This window comes from Strigops habroptila, chromosome 5, assembly GCF_004027225.2.
Source record: "Strigops habroptila isolate Jane chromosome 5, bStrHab1.2.pri, whole genome shotgun sequence".
NCBI classification, from domain to species: domain Eukaryota; kingdom Metazoa; phylum Chordata; class Aves; order Psittaciformes; family Psittacidae; genus Strigops; species Strigops habroptila.
The window spans coordinates 22,708,292-22,730,039 of NC_044281.2; the positions used below are offsets into that span (position 1 = coordinate 22,708,292).

General features: G+C 37.1%; 1 protein-coding gene across 11 annotated transcripts in view; it reads left to right on the top strand.

Moving 5' to 3' along the window:
* FIGN (fidgetin, microtubule severing factor) overlaps positions 1-21,748 on the top strand; it is a 104,723-nt gene that overhangs the window by 22,608 nt on the left and 60,367 nt on the right. The window contains exon 3 of one of the 11 annotated variants that reach the window (XR_004389920.1): positions 3,763-3,960. The exons of the other annotated variants lie outside the window; for them this stretch is intronic. The gene's annotated coding sequence lies outside the window, so the exon portion shown is untranslated. Of the gene's footprint in view, positions 1-3,762; positions 3,961-21,748 lie in introns of those variants that run through there. 11 annotated transcript variants of the gene reach the window in all.

A 21,748-nucleotide genomic window follows, 5' to 3' on the forward strand; every position in this document is an offset into this window, starting at 1 on the left:
TTCTTTTCTTTTTTCTTTTTTAAACCTGTCTTTTCAGGTGTAGGCATGTTACAAATGTGACTAAACAGAACTGTCTACATCTGCAAAGACAGAAACATGCTGCTTGCTTGTACGTACTGCAGAATTCTAATAGTTTTGTGCTATCTGTTAAATTCAGTGTGCTTTTTGCATTGTGGCACGAAACAGTTGTGCTGTGAGGGAAGCTGGCTGCCTGCCAGCCATCGACTATGAAATCCCAGGTACCTGAGAGCTTATCAGTTCTTTTGCTTTGTAAAAGAAGAAGTGATGAAAATGTTGGTAAACTGCCATGAAGGTTTAAGGCTGCTGGAATAAGGAGCCGTGTAATCAGATTGGAAAATGGAGCTTGAGACTCTCTGCATGGGAAGCAGTCGCCTGTGGACCTACCGAGATGCTGTGCAAGTGCCCGAGCTGACCAGTTTGTTAGCAAATCAGCTTGTTTTCTGCAGCAGCAGGGTGGAATAGGCTAGTCCTTGTGATGGTATGTAACACAAGTAATATCTCTCACTTTGCACAATGTAATCAGCTTGCAATTAGCTCACTCTACATTAACCTTCTTGATATTTTTCCCTTTTGTAAGACTGTGCACTTTAAACAATTAACTATAGAAAGTAATCCTTCAAGCAAATCAAAGCAATCCGTTAATTTTATCACCCTGCTGAAAAAGTATCAGGTGGTCAACTGGTCTTCATCAGCTGCTGGAAATTCTCAAGCTTACTGTAGCGTGGAGAGGTTCTTTAACCCATTCACATTTAGAAAAATGTCAAGATTTTATATTTCTCACATAATATAATGCTGCATCATGAAGCTGCAATTGGAATTGTTTTAATGAATAGCCTTGGAAGAGCCCTTTCCTATACAGACAGCTTTTACTCTTCTGTTTGTTTAGGCATTTCCATACACTACCTCTCAGAAAGCTTTGATGACACAGCCACTTGTACTGATAATTCCACTGCTTCACCTCCAGTGAACTTGATTCACTAAGGTTGGAGAGAACAAGGCTATCGTTGCTGATCTTGTGCATTGCTTTTTAATACTCTGAAATAAAGGCCAGATAATGGGAAAATTTGTGTGGTAGGCAAAGTTCCTTTTAGGTAAGAGAGTTAAAGTTTCAATGCCATTTGTGGAAATGTGAAAACATGGAAGCTTGAAGTTTAGCTAAGGAAAATAAAACTTTAATCAAATTAAGAGTGCAGAACACAATCTGCCTTGCTGCTATTTGAATGGCTTACCCACCCAAAAGTTCGTTTGTCTATGTGACAGTTTGGGGTTTTATTACAGTCTTGAATATTCCAGAGTCATCCTGTAAAACAGGTGATTATTTATACCCTGGGTAATATAGCATAATGGGAATATGACTGGTATTTCATCTAAAAGTTTGCTTCTATTTAAATAATTGTTTGACTTGCCTTGCTGGTTTCTAAACTTAAATCACTCAACAGTTATGCTTGTATGAATGAGCAGTGAAATTAGTGACAAAAATATTTACAAACAATAATGTTGTGCATAAGCCTTATTCATATACATTCATTATATGAAAATAAATACTGTAGGTTATTTAAGGCAATAATAAAGTGATGTGAAACTCCTATCCAGATATTTTGTTTCGAGAATGTTGGAAATGGTCAGCAGCTGCTTTGCTGCTTGCCACAAAAAGTCATTTCATTGAATTCCAGTAGATCAGAGCAATAAACTGAATTTATAATATGTGATCTGCTTTTACCAAAGATATCTGTGAAAGCAGTATTGACTGGCTGTGTTAGTCATCTTTTATCTCTCTTTGTAGAATGTGAGCATGTTTTGAAAATACAAAGCCAGATCCTACTAATCATACTACATTTATCATATTTTAATGTTGCCTTTGGCTTGGTTTTAATGTTTATAAAAATTCTGGAATTTATGTGCACATCTGTTTTCTGTGTGTCCCAATTTAAAAAAGAATGCAAAAATTAAATAAATAATAAAAAAAAAATAACCTGCATACATCTCATGCTGCAAAGATCTACTTTATATTCTTTTAGAGGACAAACTCCATTAGATATGCACTTACTGTACATTGGATTGTAAATCTTACAATTTAATGGTAATTCAGTGAGCAGTTATTGCTTCTGTGGCCTTTTTTCTTTCTTTTTTGTCCCATCTCACAGGTGAAATAGGGTTACCCTTTACAAGTGTCACATCCATAGATTCATCTTTTGTACTCTATAGTTGTTCCTAGTGCATCATTCTAAGTGAAAAGAAAAATAGGAAGCCAAAGCTACAGGAGGGGCTTGGGGGAGGGGGTCTATACATAGAAATACAGCATATAGCAGCAGAAAGACCAAGGCAGTTTAGCATCAATCTGACAGATTAAAATTTTACTGTAAAGGTACATTTTCTTTAACCTCATCCTCACTCATTTTTCCACTGTAGCTGGCATTTGAATTCCCAGGAAGCAGAAATGGTGTCTTAACGATACGAGCCTTTTTGCCTTGCTTACCCTGTTAAGACTCTTATCCCTTTTCTGATATGAAATACTTTTTGTAGAAACAATATACACATTTGTAAAGAAATTATAAAAGGATTCTCCTTTTGAAGATAATGAGTTCTCTTCAGGAACTGCAGGTTACGTGGAACACAAATGAGCTCTAAGTGGAGGGATTTAAAGTCCTGCTACAGTATTTAATTTCTTGAGGAAAGGAGTTCAGTTCAAGGTTAGCCTGTTATTGTGGCACTGGCAACTACTTCTCTCATTCCTGTTCTTCTGCCAGCAGTACCGCACAAAAGGCAGTCATTTTTATTTAATACATAGGGAGGTATTAATCACTGCAGTGTTTTCTCACAAAATTTTGTCTTATCAAATTCATTGTTTCACGACTCATGACAATAATAGGTGTTTAATTACTCAATAAGAGCAGTTTATAGATTCAATTTTTCCTGTTTGCTGGACAAATTGTATTGATTTTGTACTTTGATGCAACATGAGACTGTATTAAACACAATTAGAATTCTAAGGCTGGCAATGTGTATCAGTTGTGGTAACTGAGCTCCTTGCTAAAGAAACTGCATCTTCCAAATTTTCACTACATTTAAAATCCCAGGAGAATAAAAGATCTTTAAGGATGCTGCTTTTATTACAGGAGTTCTTGCTGTGCTTTTTCTTGTTTTTCACTAGCAGTTATGATTGCTACAAATTTTATATGTTCAAGACTAATAGTTTATGTAATATTTTTTTGGATAATAATCCCTTTACAGTGGTAATAAGTTGTGCACGTTCCAACTTCCTTAACAGTTTTACCATTGTCTCATTCTACCTTCGTGCCATACTTAAAAACAAGATTTCTTGTGTGAAAAATAATATTGTACCCCAAGCTTGAGTTTGGACAGTAAAAATTTATGAGACTAAGGAAGACAGCAGACTTCTTTTTCTATTTTTCCCAGAGCTTTTAGTTTTCTTCAAAGGACAGCTATTAAGTCACAAGTGGGTTTTTCTTTCTCTTTTTATTTTTAGAGATGGTTATTATTTTACTGTCATTCATGGCATGTTATTGATATATCAGTATCTGCATAGGCTTGAGCCCTTTCTTCAGGTAGGATTTTAGCTGATTTGCAAAAGTTGCATTGCCAAAATAATTGTTCAAGATTTCCTTTGTTGGTCAGTACATTTTTAATTGCAATTCTTTTCTGCTACAACTGCTTTTGTAACAATTTCCAATTGGGAGTGTTTAATATTTTCTTCTTTTGTGTTTGTTTTTGTTTCCAAAGAGTCAGAATTAAAAAGCATGAACTGAAGGTGAGCATACTCAAGTATCTGAATCAAGAAAAGAAGAATGATTCCTGTCAATGTGATTTCCCTTGTACAAGCTTGTTTAAGTAACCAAATCTTTATGATATTTTTATGCTTATTGTGTTTATGTAGGTAATATCTAGGTAAATAAATTAGATAAGATACTTCGTGTACAATTCCTACTTTTTCTTATTATTAATTTCTAGGTCCTGCTTGGAGTCTATATTTTTCCTCATTAAGCTCAGTTTGGGTATTTCTTGAAAACGCAGTCCAAATCTAAGAAGAATGTATCTTGACTGAACAATAGTTTTTGAAGGAAACATGTCACAGACAGAGATATCTGTGTTAATTTTTCCTGCACCTAAGTGCTTTCAAAGAACAATCAAAACAGATAAAGTAAACACAAGTATTTGAAATATCTTTTGAACCGCCTACTTGAGCGTGGTGTGATTTTTGTTGGGGAGCATGGTTAGTACCAAGAAATACCTGTCATTTAATTACCTGTTTTTAAAGGAAGCAGTATTTTTGGTCCCTTCTTTAGGAACCTTTTCATATTGCATAATTTCACAATATGCATATTAACATGCTTATGTCAATGTTTTTGCTATGATTTTTTTGAATCTTTTACAGAGTATCCCCCAAACTCTGAAAAGCTCCGATTCCTTATTTAAGCTTACTTTAAGAGCTTCAGTGAGACTACTTGTGCTGAAACTTAAGGACATGCTTAAGTGCTTTGCTGGGTCAGACTTTATACTGGGTGGATCTTCTTGTTTCTCCTTTCAGACAAATGGTTTATTACCTGTGTGATCTGAGTAACTTGGGCACCAATGGCTTATTCCATTGCTCACGTTTTAGGTGGTGGGTTAGGTGTTCTTTGCTTTATGAAAATTAATAGAAAGTTCAATTACATGAACTGCAGGTAAGACATTAAAATTAAAAGGATGTAGGATGCACATTCAAATCTGTGGTGATGTCTCAGCTATCCAGATGTTATGGGAAAATTGAATAAATGTAAGTGGGATTCTGAATAATTGAATATATTGTTCTTATTTATTTGGATTACTGTAGCACTTAGAGGTCTCAACCAAAATGGTGACCTTGTTGTGCTGGTATTGTAAAAACATGTAGTGAGAGACTGTTCTGCGTCAGAGAGGTTACATTCTAAATAGCTGAGACGCACAAAGGTTAATAGGGACACAAAGAGGCGCTGAAATGTGAAGAGACTTGCCCAAGGTCATATAGCAGGTCAGTAGCAGAGCTGCGAGTTAAGCCTACATCTCTAGACTCCTATTGCAGTGTCCTATACACTAGATTGCCTTCCCAATGATTAAACTATCTGCCTTTAATAGCTATTGAGGGAAGTAATTGTCTTTGATTTAGCAGGGTATTTTGGACAGTGACATTTGACTGTGTTTCTACTTGGTTCTTGCATGTCGTAGAAAATACTGAGATATAACTTGATAATATGGGAAAGAACATTAAAGCATGACTCTTTATTTTGCCCCACTTATTGCAGATTTAGTAAATACTTTCAGAGAGGTGGACGCTGTTTCAAAGAATGTTAGCTACAACTGCTGGTGTTTCTTGCTGGTTTATGCATGTAATTTTGCTCTTCAGGTGTAGCATACAAAATCAGAGGTAGGGCTAACCACATTGATTGGGTCTCAGGGAATAATGTTTTAATTACTTCAGCCAAGCCATCCTGAAGCCTGTATCCTCTTTATGACAGTTCACTTCAGAAGCTACACTGCTTCATTTCAGTAACTTTATTACCATTTGGCTTAGAGATTGCTATTTCGCCTTGGCCACAGATTTCATCAGTTGCCCGGTTCACCTTTGTCCACACTATACTTGTGAAATGACCTGTTCCTTTAGTGCTTGTCAATAGTAAATTGCTGCATCCTCAGTGTCCAGGCTGAAGCACAGTAAAGAACACAACTCTTTATTAAATTACTGGATTTTACACTAAATTTTTTTGGATTAAACCTGAATGTGAAAAGTCTTAATTACCATTTAATACCAAGTAATTAAAGCACTGACCGGGGTCAACTATATAAAGCGCATCAGTTTGAACTGCCACCTGATTAATAGGCTTGGTGATATAAAAAGTTCAGCACAAAAGCATGCTCTGCCAGGGTCACTGCTTTAATAGCTGTAGAAAGTGCAGTTTTTGCTGTAATTCTGTTCTAACAATTGCATCAAAATAATAATTTGTGAGGTGTTCATGGTTGGCTTTTCCAGTGTGATGTCAGGTGAATTATTTGAATTCGACGTTGGTTAAATTGTTTTTGTGGGATATATTGATGAGCAAACCAGTTTGGCTCAGATCTTCTTTTAATTTCATTCACATTCTTCAAAGTGAACCATCAAGTATAATTTTTTCCAGCCATCTCTTTGAGATGAGAGTTAAAAACTTTAGGGAAGGATAGAAGATGTGCATCAGTTGTGTGTTTATATTTTCATCTGTTTACATACATACAATCATTGTTTTGTTGTAGTTCGGGCGTTGTATGCACTTAGATGACTGTTTGCTTGTGAGTGTGTGTTTGGTTGGGAGTATGTGCGCACACAGTTATACTGAATAATTGGCTTAATAGCTATGGTTTTATATTCCTCTCTGTGTGTGTGTGTATATATGTATTTCAGTATATATCGCCCCATGTTATATTCTGTTTTGAATGCTTTTCCTGTGCCATGCTTAGCCCCAGAGATTCTGGTCTGCAGGACCATTTGAAAATTGTGCTGTGTTCACATTTAGTACAGTGGGGTTTTGTTTTGTTTTTTAAACTCTTAAGAGTTTATTGATAGGGCCTGGGCAAACTGCTGCACCTTCAGAGGACTCAATTAGCTTTCGCTGGGCTCAGTGTGTGTGCAGCAGGCAACTCATGCATTAGCAATTGCAGGATAGCAGCTGTAATGATTTTCACCTATTGACAGCTCCGTGAGCATTAATTTTGCCAACACCCTAGAAAGTGGGTAAGCGTGGTTATCCCCGCTTTATTACTGAGGCCTCAAGAGGAAGGATTAAAGCCTCGGTCCCACTGATAAGTGTGCATATGCTTAGCTCTAAACATGTAGGCAGATGTATGTATTTGAGTGGGAGAGCCTTTTTCAGCAAAGTTAAGGACATACATTTTCAGCAATTTTTCCAAGTGAGCAGAAGATTTCGATGTCAGAGCTAGGTTTTGGGTCTGAAATACTTGGTTCTGGCTTTGTTCTTCATACTTCAGCACCACTCTCAAATAAACTTACAAGTACTGGGTTTTATTATTTACTACAATGATTACTTAATATGCAATAGGAAGGGTGTCAGCTTTCGTATTTCCAGCAAAGGTTGCTGACAGTCATGCGAGTTGTTTGTTGTGAATTCACTTCAGTTTTGATGTCAACATGGATTAGGTGTTTTACTTTGCTTTTTTTTTATTGTTTTTGAGTGCAAATTTTGCTTTCACCTGTGCTCTATATGGTTATGGTACACAAGGTCCTTAGCTGAGATTTAGGTCTCTCTGTACTGGATGTCCCACTTGTCTGTAAGAGCATGTGTGAAGAGGATGCAGTTAAAGGCAACAGAAATGAAGTTGGGAGAAACTGTTCTCGGTTTTTATTACAACCTTGTTTGAAAACCATGGCTGCAACAGCTCACCCAGCTGTGAAAGGAGCTAATGTGCTTTTCCTCCATCCTGGCTGGAGGTGAATCCCCCACCCCTCTAGGCAAGCCAAAATTTCCTGGAGGGCATTTCTTGGCAGAGCAACCCTCGGGCTCCCTCACTGCCTCCTGCTCAGGTACTCAATTGGGCACTGGCTTCTGGCTCTAGGAGCTGCATATGGGTTTTGGGGGGAGCTGGGATTCATGTCATCCTATCCTCCTGCCTGAGCCACAGGAGTTGGTTTGCATCCAGCTCTACAAATGAAGCACTGCATGGGTAGCACAGGACCATATTGCAAACAGTGCTATGTGGGGCTGGCACAGTTGCTGCTGAACCCCCGTTCCTTCCTCTCCGGATGCTCATAAAGCTCTTTAACTTGGCAGTTGCAGAGTGCACATTTTAATAAATGGGAAATCCAACTTCCACTCTAGTTTTTTGGCATTTGCTCATGATCTGCTTCTGTTAAGGATGAATATCTCCTGCTAGATGGGAATGAACATGCTGATGTATGTTCACAGGCTCTGAGATAGTGTTCAAAGAAGTTACAAGTTGTTTTATCAACCATATGCCTTTTCAGTTTTACACTTAGAACTAGCACAGTAATAAATTGAAACTTCAACTGTCAGAGTATTTCAGGTTCTGATAAATAGACACAGAAGCCTAGCTATTTTTTAATATTCCTACTACGATGAAATAAGTTTAGCTGAATGATTCCAGAAAGATGAACAATTTCAGCATACCGAGCAAGAAAAAGGAACCTTGCGATACTAAGTGATTCACTGATTAAACTATAGAAATTATGCCTCAGGCTGTGCTGTAGTTGGAGCTTCCTATAAAACTATGTTCTTTTCATAACATAGCTGATAGACACAAGGCAATATCAAAATGTCAGTCATTCAAATTTAGGCATTCATAAACACATTTCCAAAAGTGTTGCCTGATTTTGCAGGTGGCAAAATAGAGGCTGAGAAAAGTTGCTTGAAAAGCACTGTGATCTAGCAGACAGTGTCTCCTGTGGCAGTCAGATGGGATTACTGAATCTCCAAGGCTAACTTGTAAATTTTGAAAATATGGTGGGGCCAAAAAAGAAAGGATTTATTAGTGTATTTGAAATTGTTTTCAGTTCACTTGGTTACAGATTGATGACAGTAACGCCACTTTTCTTTTTTAAACCAGGTTTAGGCTTCCAAAGCATTTTCATATCCTCTGGTAGAATCTGTTGGAAGTCTGTCCACAGGACTCCAGATCATCATGGCTGGAAAAACTTGGACCGCAAAAATCAGTGTGATGATAAAAAGAACCCACTGTTTTCCAAGCACCTTGTTTCAAGACTTAATTTGACAAGTTCAAAATAGCCCTCCTGTGAATATATGACACAGCTTTGAAAAATTAGAGTTCAAGTTTTCTGTCTATAAATATGCTGGTTCTTTATTCTCAGAGATTAAAAAAACTAGCCACTAGCTTAAAATTACTCACTAACCCATAGAGAACACTTTTGCTAAGAGCATGTGTGTGAAAATGGTCTGTAGAACCTCTCCCCTTGCGTACAAACAGAACTAAATAAATAGCAGCAAGCTAGGCTTTGGGTCTGGTTTTTCATGTTCTGGAAAACTCTCGTGGACAGACTAACTATATGACATTTTAGCTTGTTCTGAGGAGGTGGAGGTTAGTAACTGGAAGAAAAAAGAAAAAGAATTATGCTAAATATTGATACCCAATATAAAGAAATATTTAAATGCTCTTAACAGACTGTTGAACTTTTCCATGTACAAACCTATTCCACACAAAAGAAGGTGCTGAGCGCAGGCATATTTCCATTGAGTGAAGTGAGTAGATCTCAATTCTGATACATGCTTGATACAGTTAAAAAAAAAAAAAAAAAAAAAAAAAAAAAAAAAAATTAAAAATTCATGAGCAGAACATGGAATTGTTTGATTCTGTTAAGAAATGTCAGTATTTACCTAAGTAAAACTATCAAGCTGTAACCTGTATCCTTTCTTTCACTTTGGTGTGTATCAAGGATAAAGGTTCTAAGCAATCCTTTTCCATAATCATGGGGTGCAATTAATTACAACCTAGTTCATTTTAAAAGAATCTATTAAGAAATCGTACCAGATGAACAATCACTAAAGTAGAAAATCTGATGCATTGAGAGTTACAGGCTTGCCATGTAAACTTTGTATAGCATTTAACAACACTTAAAAGAATATTAAGACTAACGTATATGTTATGACGGTATTCACAGAAATGAAAATTAGAGAAAAAAATAGCATACAACTTAACCAAGCCTGTGTCCTTCTCAGTAGGAGAGAACATTGATTGTCACTGTGCAACAAAAAAGCCTTTGCATGATCTTGTGACGAAATGGAGGATGTTAAATCAATTGTTTACTAACTAGAAAGTGATCACATAATGCTGCAAACCAGTCGCTAATGTGAAAAAAAAGTTTGTGTTCCATTGAAAGAATACAAAATAAACAGGGGGAAAAAAGTCATTTGCTGTCCTAGAGGGACAGCAGTCTAAATAAACTCAGTCTAAATAAGTTATCTGAGTTCTTGCATGGCATCACAGCTGCCACCAAGCAGCACTGGTAGGCTGCTCACTAAAGCCTTTTGCAGTTGAGGCACATCGGGCATTTCAGGTACCTAAACAGTGGGTGCACCAACCAGGAATCTTGCATCTGTTCCTACCTTAAATGAGGTAAGAACATATACTTGAAATAAAAAAATGTTTGCAAGCATGATGGCCATAACAAGAAACATGCAAGCTTAGACTGGAGACTTTCCCATCTCTTGGCAGAGGTCAATAGTGGATGGTAGAGAAGAGTGTGAGATCCTACAAGTGTGGAGCTGTGAACGAGCTGCAGGCATTGCAGCAGCAAGAACGTGTCCCTGCACCACCGTAGGCACTGTGGGACTGGGCAGCAATGCTCAGTAGGGTGTTTAGTTTCCAAAGGGATGTAACTCTGTTTGCACTGTGTAAATCTATTGAATGACAAATAAAAAAATTTTAACTGATTGCCATAATGTCTAGTCATTGAAGCAGATTTAGGGAGGGCTTTCATTATACAGCGGACAATTGTTAGTTATTAGCTGGAAATATGCTAATGAATCTAATAGGAATAAAATAAGAAAGGATTCCATAGAAATTGCTCAAACTATCACACTTAATAGGCAGTGATAATCCTTCTGTAGTTTTTTTAATCACTCTATCAACTTCCAGAGAAGTAATAATTTTCCCCCGTCAAATCTCATAGATTGGAAATGTCTTAAAATTTTAATTTCTGGTAAATTTATGTAGAATTTTTCATAGGAATACATATGCTGCTGCGGGTACTGAATTAAAAAGTTTTTAAAAGGAAATAATTATAAAAGTAGAACCTTCCAAGGGACAATCTTCATGGAATCAGTCAGTTGGAAAAGTCTGATGTGTGGTACCTCTAAAAAAGTTCTGCCAGAAAGCAATATGATATTTAAGTCAGAGATAAGAGAATGGTAGACTTTATTATCTGGGGAAAAAAAAAAATATTTTTTTCCTTTTTTGACAGGCTTATAAAGTACAACTGGTGTGGTGGAAGGAGAGAGAGCTGTTGTATCCTAGCAATATTTAATGACTATTAGGAAGGGCTGAAGAATGTAGGCAAAGGTTTTGCAATGGTTGGCCTTGATCTGAAAGGCCCCATGGGCCTGCTCATGGGCCACTTGACAGGGAGCCAGATCCTGGGGTTATGGTTCTGGAGCTGCAGGAGAGTAGCTGTGGGATGCCGTGGTTGCATGCTCTGGAGGTTCACTTCTGCATCATCCTCACTCTGTCATCAGGCTCCTCCACACCTTTTACTGTTTAATGGTGGTGGTGGTTGTGGTCAACTTCTGGAGGCAAAGGAGCAGCAAATGCAGTTTTGTAAGACTTACACCTTTGCTAAGTTAATAGTAGATGGGGAGAGAACTGAAGTAAATGTATGACTGGAGGAAACTACCATGAGTTTAAGTTGCTTTTGCATCATTTGCAGTATAGCTTTTCAGTAGCAATCTTTGCATTGCTTATACACCAAAAGCTTCATTTAAGAAAATCATATATAGGAATAGTTTAAATTACATAAGGATGTTTCAACTTTTTTTAATGGAGATGCTCCCTTAGATGGGGTCTAGACATGTTAATAATTCTTTCCTTTAGGAATAAATACATCAAGTTATTTGAAATCTCTCTTCTTAAAATGAAAGTATTTATAAACTTACATGTAAAACTACTAATGGGAAACAAAGCATTTTCAGTAGTGCTTAAACGCATTATGGAAATGTAGAATATTCACAGAATCACAGAATCACAGAATCACAGAATCGTAAGGGTTGGAAAGGACCTTAAGATCATCTAGTTCCAACCCCCCTGCCATGGGCAGGGACACCTTGCCCTAAACCATGTGGCTCAAGGCTCTGTCCAACCTGGCCTTGAACACCGCCAGGGATGGAGCATCCACAACCTCCCTGGGCAACCCATTCCAGTGCTTCACCACCCTCACTGTAAAGAACTTCTTCCTTATATCTAATCTAAACTTCCTCTGTTTAAGTTTGAACCCATTACCCCTTGTCCTACCACTACAGTCCCTAAGGAAGAGTCCCTCCCCAGCATCCTTGTAGACCCCCTTCAGATACTGGAAGGCTGCTATGAGGTCACCACGCAGCCTTCTCTTCTCCAGGCTGAACAGCCCCAACTTTCTCAGCCTGTCTTCATATGGGAGGTGCTCCAGCCCTCTTATCATCCTCGTGGCCCTCCTCTGGACTCGCTCCAACAGCTCCATGTCCTTTTTATGTTGAGGACACCAGAACTGTACGCAGTACTCCAAGTGGGGTCTCACAAGAGCAGAGTAGAGGGGCAGGATCACCTCCTTCGACCTGCTGGCCACGCTTCTTTTGATGCAGCCCAGGATACGGTTGGCTTTCTGGGCTGCAAGAGCCCAGAAATATTCCCTATCACGTTCTTGTGCCTTGCATTTCCAGGTATACTGCAGTCATTAAATCCTGAAAATTGGCTCCAAATACATCAAAATTAGGAACTCTTTTGCACAACTTTCATGTTCAACTCTTCAACTCAAGTTGATAATTACAGTATTTAACCTTACTCTCCCTCTGTTTATTAGAAAAAGGTATTTTTTTAACAATTACAAAAATACTAAAGCAGATGAAGCAGTTATTTTGACAAACAGTTTGAAACATTCTTGCCTAAATTCCACAAATACAAAAACCAACTAAATAATCACCCTGAGCAGATTTTTACATGGACCTCCGTCAACCTTTATTAAGTATAATTACACTGGTGATTTAACATGGGGCAAAGAAAATTATAAAATTAGGGCATAAGAGACACTATTCCTATTTTGAGAACATAGTAGAAAAATTGGTACGGGATTTTTATTGCCGTCATTTTGCAGGTCTAGTTTTTTTTACTTTCACATGGTTGGATTTAGTTTTTTTTCAGGATCTTAAGCCTTGTGTTTAGTGGCATGAATCTGGGCAGAGTGGGTAAGAAACTGAGATCTCCTGATGTATTAATAGCATGTTTTTGAAGTTGTGGATGTTTGTGTCTGATTTAACTCTGCAGCTTTTGTCACCTTCCCCCTCACTAACTCTCTCTCCCTATGCCTTGTGTCTGGTAGATGAAGAACATCCATTTAAATGCTGCCAGCACTTTACCAGTTACTACGTTAAAGTAAGGACTGTGAACCATTGGCTGGTGTAGGTCCATTGCTAGCTGACGTCTTTTAGGGCACTGGAGTGAAATGGTTACAGGGCTCTTCTGATGTACCCAGATCAGGACCAGCCCATGAATCACATGGGCTAAATTGTCTACACAAAGTACATTGCCCCATATAGTCTCCATAATACTGTGTAGTAGAAGTAAAAGTACATTTGACATTTCATCCTTTCTTCTTTTACACATCTGTAACTACAGGGCAAAATGTTAAATTTTTCAGTTTTGTACTGCCTTAATTTGACTGTTTCTATGGAGTAAAATTCCAGAATTTAAACAGCAATGCTGCAGACATCTTAGTCCCAAACTTCGTTCCCGCTTCGCTGTAATACTTGTATTCTGTACTGCACCATCATTTCATGAGATGTAAAGTTTGAGTTGCAACAGCAAGGGCAAGCAGCACTACAGTTGGTACACAACTGGCATTTTAAAATGAAGTAACAAACATTTACGTTTTGCCACATTTATTTGCCAGTTTTAATCTTTTTAAAGGAAAGCTTTTTGGTTTGGTTTGAGGTTGGTTTTTTTTTTTTTTTTTTAAATTGTTTTCAATCAAATTTTTGTTTTGTTTTCTTGTATTTTTTGCAAATGGAGATGAAGAAGGAACTTAACTCTTCTGGATTCAATGTCTGTCCTGGTAATGTAAACCTATGTGCTAAAGGAGAGTTTCACTTCTAGGGAATACATGTGTAAACAATAACTAGGCAAGTAAGGAAGTAACTCTGTGGGATGTTTATCTATTGTCTTGTCTTCTTTGTCAAAGGATAATTAAATTAAAAATTAAAAAAATAAATTTTTCATTTAATCTTGCTTGCACTTTTCCAGGCCCACTTTGATTCTTTTAAGACACTTAGAAATTATGTTGAAAGGAGTCATTCTGTGCAAAATACAGGCATGAATTCATAGTTTTGTTGTGGGGTTTTTTGGTTTTTTTTTAGGATTCGTTTGACAGAATTTCACCTAACGCTCTACCCAAACCAGCAAGCTTCACTTAGTTTCAGCCTCATTACGTCGTTTGACCCCAGTAGAAGTTTCCTCCATTTCAACAAATCAAGCCCAAGTTTGTGTGACAGTGGATAGATGAGGTGAGCTGATGAGGGTCTGGGCGGCATTGCAATCAGAATGGCAGGTGAGGCAGCTCTCAGTGAATGGATTTGAAGGACTAAATGTGAGGGTTTAGAAATGGGGGAGCTGCCATAGCGGATTACAGCCAAAGTCCATCATGGAAATATCTCAAGTTTGTCAGTAGCTATCAGAAAACGCATTAGAGAAACATGTGCAAATTGTAGCAACAATCAAAAACAAGCTGACTGAGAAGAATTGTGTCAATTAAGTCTAGATCTGCTTTACAAAATCTGTGCTTCCTAAAGTTTTCTTTTGGTAATCTTAACCCAAGGCAGTTTGTCTTGTTATAATTGAATTGCACACACATCAGCAGACTGGTATGAGTTTTCTTTTTTCTTTTCCCCAGCTATGGGCTAGTGCAGTTAGACAATGCGTTCCCTATGACCTATGAGTTATTAGCCAGTAGATACTGAGACCAAGATGAAGAGCAAGAACTATTTTTATTGTAATCAAACAGCTTAATTGACTTTGAGATATTTGTTTTGGATTAGTTACAGTGGCAGGATAAAATTGTAGGGAAAGCTGAACCAGCATGTACTAGAGTTTGGATAGCTGCAGAGGACTCGCATGTTACAAATGTACATGTTTCATTTTGATTGATCTTCTAAGTTTTTAAACTTGTCCTCTTGTTGCACTGTTTTTGCCTGTGTAAAGATCATAGGTTTTATGTGGTTATATTTTGGTAATCTGTTAAATGAGACTGGGTCACCTTGCACCATGCAACATTTCACTTCACTGCTAAAACTTAATGCCATCTTTTTATCTTTCACTGAGTGGATGTCAGAGGACATAACATTAATATAAGACGGGCATCTCTAATATTTCATGAATGGCCTTTAAAAAAAATCAAAAAAACAAACCAAGGAATTAAAAATTGACACTAGGCCAGTGAATTTAGTCACCTTTCTCAAATGTTGAATGGTTTTCCATTTATGTATCTCATCTATAACAAGACCTATTCTTTGCCAGGCTAGGCTATGAAAAAGCACAGGTGGCTTCCTCAGATTGAATATATTGTTTTTTATCCTGGGGTGGGAGGGTGGAGAGATTTCCATGAAAAAGTCATCAGGAACTGAAGATAGTACCCCAAAATAAGACCGGTAGTTTTTCAGTGAGTTAGAGCTCTCTATTAAGTATCAGGATGCCTAGGATTTTGTGCTTCCTTGAAATTTTTTGTTTACCTTACTTTCTGTGCCTTAAAAATTAATCTATAATTTCCAGCTCTATAGGGATGACGGGTAGATTAAATGAAGATCTTATATAGTGTTCTAAAAAAGTGCATACAATTAGTAAATTATGGGGCTTCTGCCTCCATTTGTTATATGCTGCATTTCTCAAATGTCCGATTCCAAAATCATGTGGCAATATATACAGATGAGGATAGCTATGTGTATATTTATGTTTTTTATGTTATATGCCTACAAATTTGTTTAGAGATATCAGAATATCAGGTTAGATACAACTTTTTGTAGCAACATCCCTGCATGTTAATTTTTATGTATGTTATAAAATACATAATGCTTACTACTAAAACACGCAAGGGATGGTGTATTTTTTGCATTCTCTGATACTTAAGGGTAGAAGAACTGTAGTTAAACTTCTGAAAATTAGAAATTTCAATGTCTAGTCTTTCATTGGACTAATAGTGCATTAGATTAAAGCATAAGAGAGAGAGGGATGGCTATGGCAGTGTGCAGGACTTATCCATGAGCTAATGAAATCGTGAAATAGTCTGGGTGATGTAGTGAGAGGATGTACTCACGTTTCAAGTCTGAAGTGAATGTTCATGTCCAAAACTTGATTAAGCTACTAGTGAAACCTAATATCTAATTTATATATAGTAGTTTTGGAAAACAACAGTGGAAGAGACCTCTAAGATCAGTCATCTGTTATTGCAGATACCATGCCATATAACCTCTTCCATAAATTTGATGAGTTCCATAAATTTATAGAGCTCCATGCTCAGCATTGATTATCGCCACAAAACTGATATTTGGCGAAAATCAGTGTTAATAGGTTCACCTGTATTAGAATAGTAGAATTTTAGGAATTACTTGCTAGAAATACTGACCAGGCAAATGGTTTGGTAGAGTTAATTCATTCTTAGTTTCTAAAATAGGTATGCAAAGAACTGTCAGCTGTCTCTTCCCTCCCAGCAGTTCTGCTGCCTTTTAAGTACAGAACAAATGCAAATCTGCCTTCAGTGTTGGCATCCCCCTTGGAATTAGGTAGTCTTAACAGACGCCTTGATTTCTTTATAAAATGTTGGCTAAGATAGGTGGCTTTCCGGACAGACTTTTGTGAACTAATATTGACCTACATAGAATAGATACCACAACTGAATGACACTATTACATTTTCTCAGCCCCTTAGACTCAATAACTGTTTTGTTTGTTTTTGTTATTAATGTGGGTTCTTTTTCATTCACATATGCAAATGTAAAAATCTATCACCATATGATAATATGTGGATTTGTGGCAGTCCCAAGAGGACCTTGGGTCCATAAACCAGGGGCTTTATTATTTAATGCTGCATAAATGCTGTATTTTCATCTGTGACAGATATAATCTCGAACCTGTATTTTTCATGTTACTTAACTGTTTCAGAACATCATGTGTGAGAGAACGCATCAAAATGGAAATTGCTTCTATAGAGGCAGCAGTAAATATTGGTTGGGTATATTGCATCGTTGGGCTCCATGTGTTTTAGGATGTTCTCAATTCTCTTGCCCTAATCAACACTGTAAATACATGCTGCATTTCCTGGTCACCCATTTGTTGGATTAACAATTTGGACCTTGCAGTTACTACCATACATTTTGATTCTTTATGTGTATAGTCATGGTTATTTAAGAGCATCCCCTAACAAAATAACTCTAAAGCCTCCTGTCTTTTCCAGCTATTCAAAGAAAGGTAAATTATGCAAATTCTGTGTATTATATGTGGGTTTAACTAGTAGTTGTTTGAAGATTAGCTAGTTAAAAAGCTGAGAAGAATCTTTACGTTCATGAAAATGTCTGTATCTGTTACACACAGAAATAGGACATCTTCTCATGTAAATATTGGGAGGGGTTGTGTTTTGTTTTGTTTTTTTAAAAAGGTACTTTTTAAAAGTAAAAAGGTACTTTACCATGTAACCTCCAGCAGAGATTAAAATAGTTTATAGTGTATTGTTGAAATACATCAATATTTGCAGTGATATATGGTGGGGAAAAAAAAGAGCAATTGGCATATTGCTTCTATTGTATACTCCCATAAAGGATTTTGCTTGACATTTTTCCTTTAAAGTCTTTATAAACATGTAGTTCATGTAATTTTTTTATCTACTCTCTTCTATATGCTGTTGAAGATGTTCTATGTTCTGTTGCTGTTAGAACAGAATCATAGTTCCCCACCGCATCTTTCAAGCAAGCATAGTATTGTGATGGCCACATACCTTATTTAATTTTCAGGCCCTTTACTGTGTCAGTGATACTACTGTGTTTCCTGTGGAGCCTGAGTACTCTTATGAATAAGTTTCCAGCACCAGATGTAGTGTATACCAATTTTTTATTGTATTCTTTCCTCTGTGGATCAATATGGATTTTAATTAACATCCTAATAAAATTACAGTTATGCTTAAAGGTCTCTCTCCCTCCTTGTATCTTGCCAGGAACTTGATCTTCAGTAAGTTCCTATCATACTCTGCATTGTCAAGAACAGCTATAGTTGAAATCCCTTTTCATTTATCCCTAGGCAAAGACACATTTCTTTCTGTCCTCTTCAGTAGATATGCACAGAAGTTTGCTAAGAGGGGCGATGGAGCAGCAAGCCTACTATAAACATCAAATGTGATTTGATACAGAGATTCTTGGAAGAAGTTTCCACTATGCTTGGAGTGCTATGACATTGTTTCATTCAAATGCTTTTCCACATTGCGTTACATTAATAACCTCCTTGCAGGTTTCTTGGCAGATGAGGAGAGAGGGAGGCCTTCAGTAGAAAGTTGGATGATGATTTTGAATGAAAGAGGATGAAGATGAACTGTTAGCCTTAAAACTTGCATGAGGTAGTCAGAACACTAAGAGCCATGAAGTAGGTCAGTACTTTTGTCTCCTTTTTATATCAGTTGTTCTGCAGAACTGCATTTACAAATGTTTAGCTTACATTCACACATAGCACCAGTATTTCTGTGTCTCCTCCTTGACTGTACACTATCTGAGATTATTTTCTGTTGTTTTTATCTCTTCTGTCATGTAGGTTTTGAAATCTCTTGTGCTAATAAGCATCTGATAGATCTCACCAGGAGTCTTGGCTTCATCTTTAGTCTTCATTCTAACAATTCTGCTTACAGTACATACTGTTCACAGGGTAGATCTCACATATTGCTGTTCAGCTGCCAGGCTTTCAAGTAATAAAACCTATATTTCATTTCTGAATTAGTGTAAATTTTGATTTTAGGAGTGTTCTTCGCCTGGCAGAAGACAAACTCCAATGCCACATCCTTGGCCATGGCTGAAGAGTGCACAGCAGTCTGGGAAGTGAGTTTGTCACTGGCCACTCAGTTTCTTAGAAAGCTTGCAAAAGATACGCTGTATCTGATAGTTTCTTCTTGAAGTGGAAGACTATAGTGATCCACCTCGTTGTTCTGTATGGGATTTCGAAACTTTGTCATTTAGTCCACAATGCCATTTCTTTCCAAGGTTCTGTAACAGTGCTGTTAAAAAAGCAAGTCAGCATTCAACACAATTTCAAATTATATGCAACCAGCCTAATAGAGAATTTTATTCTTTAATCTGGTTGGACTTTGAGATTGTTTTGCACTGTTAGTCAGACTTAAGAAGTTGAATACAGTATCAATCAAAGCCAGAAAGCCCATTTTCCCCGACTGGATTGTGTTTAGTGTTCAGTTGTCTAAATATAGTGTTATTGTTACTTGCCCAGGCTTCCTTTAGGCAGAAAGGTAAATTTGGTGCCTGTTGTCTTCTTCCTTTCAGAAACTGAAATAAGGTGCTCTATTCCTCCCATGTTATAGTACCCAGCAATCCCAGGATGCTCACTTACATCCTTTAAGGCCTACAACTAATGTTTCCCACTGTGAACATACAGGTAACACTATATGCAGTGGTAATGGGAAGGAACCTCAAATGTTATTACTGTCATATCTACATGAGCTATTAAGTTATTTCTATGTGTGTTCTCTGGTAGCACTTTAAAAATTACCACCACTTGCTTGCATTGATTAAAGCAAGTAGTGATCCTGCTGTGTTATAACATGGATTGGAATCTAACTGGGTACCTTTTTCAGTATCTGCATTATTATTGTCCATTAAATTCATTAGACTTGAGAATAAAACTTTTAGATCGCTCCATTATTTAGAACAACTTATACTTTTTCTTAATAAGTTGTCCTTTATCAGATATTACTGTCAGCTCTGCTGTATCTAGTATGAACACTGCATATACACCATTACCAGCTTAGATGTCATTTTATTAGAAGCTGCTGTCTCAGCAGAATGAGAATATTAATCTAAAAGAAGTGTATTTTTTTTCCAAGCAACGTAAACAAATCTATCCTACTTAGAGCTGCAGTGTCAATATTTTGTACTGCATGCGTTGACTTATTCATTGTGATTTTTGGCATATGGCACAACTCCGAAGATTCCATTTCTGGCCTTTTGTTTTGGCCAGTTCAGGGTATTTCCAGCCCTTGTCTTAGATATTTTTTCAGCCCCTCAATAATTTTCTGTATATACTTAAACCTACATTCTGAAATACCTTAGAAATTCCTGTATGTTTAAACATAGTCCCATGTTGCATTAAAAATTCAGTCCTTGGTGACATAGGGAGTGGGTGCTCCAGTAAGTTTGTTTCATTGCAGACGAAAGCTTTAGCAATTAATGTTTGTCCAGCGTTCTAGAGAGTGTCTACAACTGCTGAAGCTTTTTGAGCTTTGACCTCAGCTTGCGGATTTTCCACTGATTGCTGAAAAAGAAAAAAAAAAAATATATCTACCTGGGAAGGAAGGAAAGTTTGTTGAGCATGTTTAGCAAAGGACAAAGATAGCTTAAGACTGTTTTAGTCAGTTGTAGGTTCCTTTCAATGCCAGAATGTCTTAAAGATTTATTCAGTGGGTACTTTTTAGCTTTGTTAATGCTCAGGTTATTTGTATGTTTAAGTGATACCATTATAAGATAGTTATGCCAGTAATATTGTCACTCACACACCTGTAGAAAATGAGTTTCTGATGCAAATCCTAACAAAGAGATGAAACAGTGATTGACTTGTCAAAGATTTTCATTAGTAACACTTTGCTCAGGTATAAAGCAGCAACTGGTTTAGACGTAAAGTTCTTTACATATGTTCCTCATTCCAAAGCATCATTACACCTTTTGTTTGTCTGGTAGAGCCAGTCAATGATACCCTCGCCATGAAAGTTTTTTCAGTTAACTTCTTGCCTAGATTTGTTGCTTCCACTCTCTAGAACATACATGTTTGCTTAGCTTTAGCATTCAAAAATACTGTTTCTTGCTCAGAACTTTCTGGCCATGCTCTCTTGCTTTTCACCCCACTTCAGTTCAAAATGGTATTACCCTAGTATCTTTCATGTCATCAAAGTTGTCTGGTTGAAGAAGTGGGAAAAAAAAACCCCAAACCCTATTCTTTTACAAAGGTGTTCACTGCTTCTGTGAATAATTCCTCTTTGCTAGTGACACTACTGCCATTTCTTGTTCCTACCATACACACTCTGTAGGGTTTCTGCAAAATTATGCAATTGTTGCCTTTTTTTCCCTCTATGTTAACCTGTGTATTTCCACATGATAGCTGTCAAAGCAGGTACAACTCCAAGACAGTTGCTTTGGGTTGGTTTTATTTTTTTTTATTGTTAAATTTCAGCTTGAAATCTGCATACTGTCCTGGCCAATGCTTCTTGTAACATTTCTTGTAATATTCTGAATTCTTTCTGATGTTGAAAGATTATTGGCTTCTGTAAGTATCCATCATTTCCATCAGACAATTCTTGCTTCAGTAATGTCCACTAAACTGCATGGTTGCCTCTTTCAATCCAAGATCAATTCTCCATTCACTTCTCCCTGGTTTCAGTTTGAACAGTAATGTCACTTGTTTTCCTTTATCACACAAGTGTAGAGAACAGCATTCTTCAAATTCTGGAATAACTTCATAGCCACCTTCAACTGAATTTATTGAAAGCTGATATGTGCTTCAGATATAGTTGTTATCTAACACACCTGACTGCCTTTCTCTTTTGCTGGCACCTTTTTCCTGCAGATATAGAATTTCAGTCTCTTATTCACTATTTTGGGAAGTAAAAGTTGGTTGGGCACCATATTTGTTCTGTTTATTTTTGGGGGGTGTTTTACTTATCTTCCTCTCACCCCTGTATGACAAAGTGTGCAGTGAGACTTCATCACCTGACATGCACATGAGAGCTCCACTTTATCTTTCTC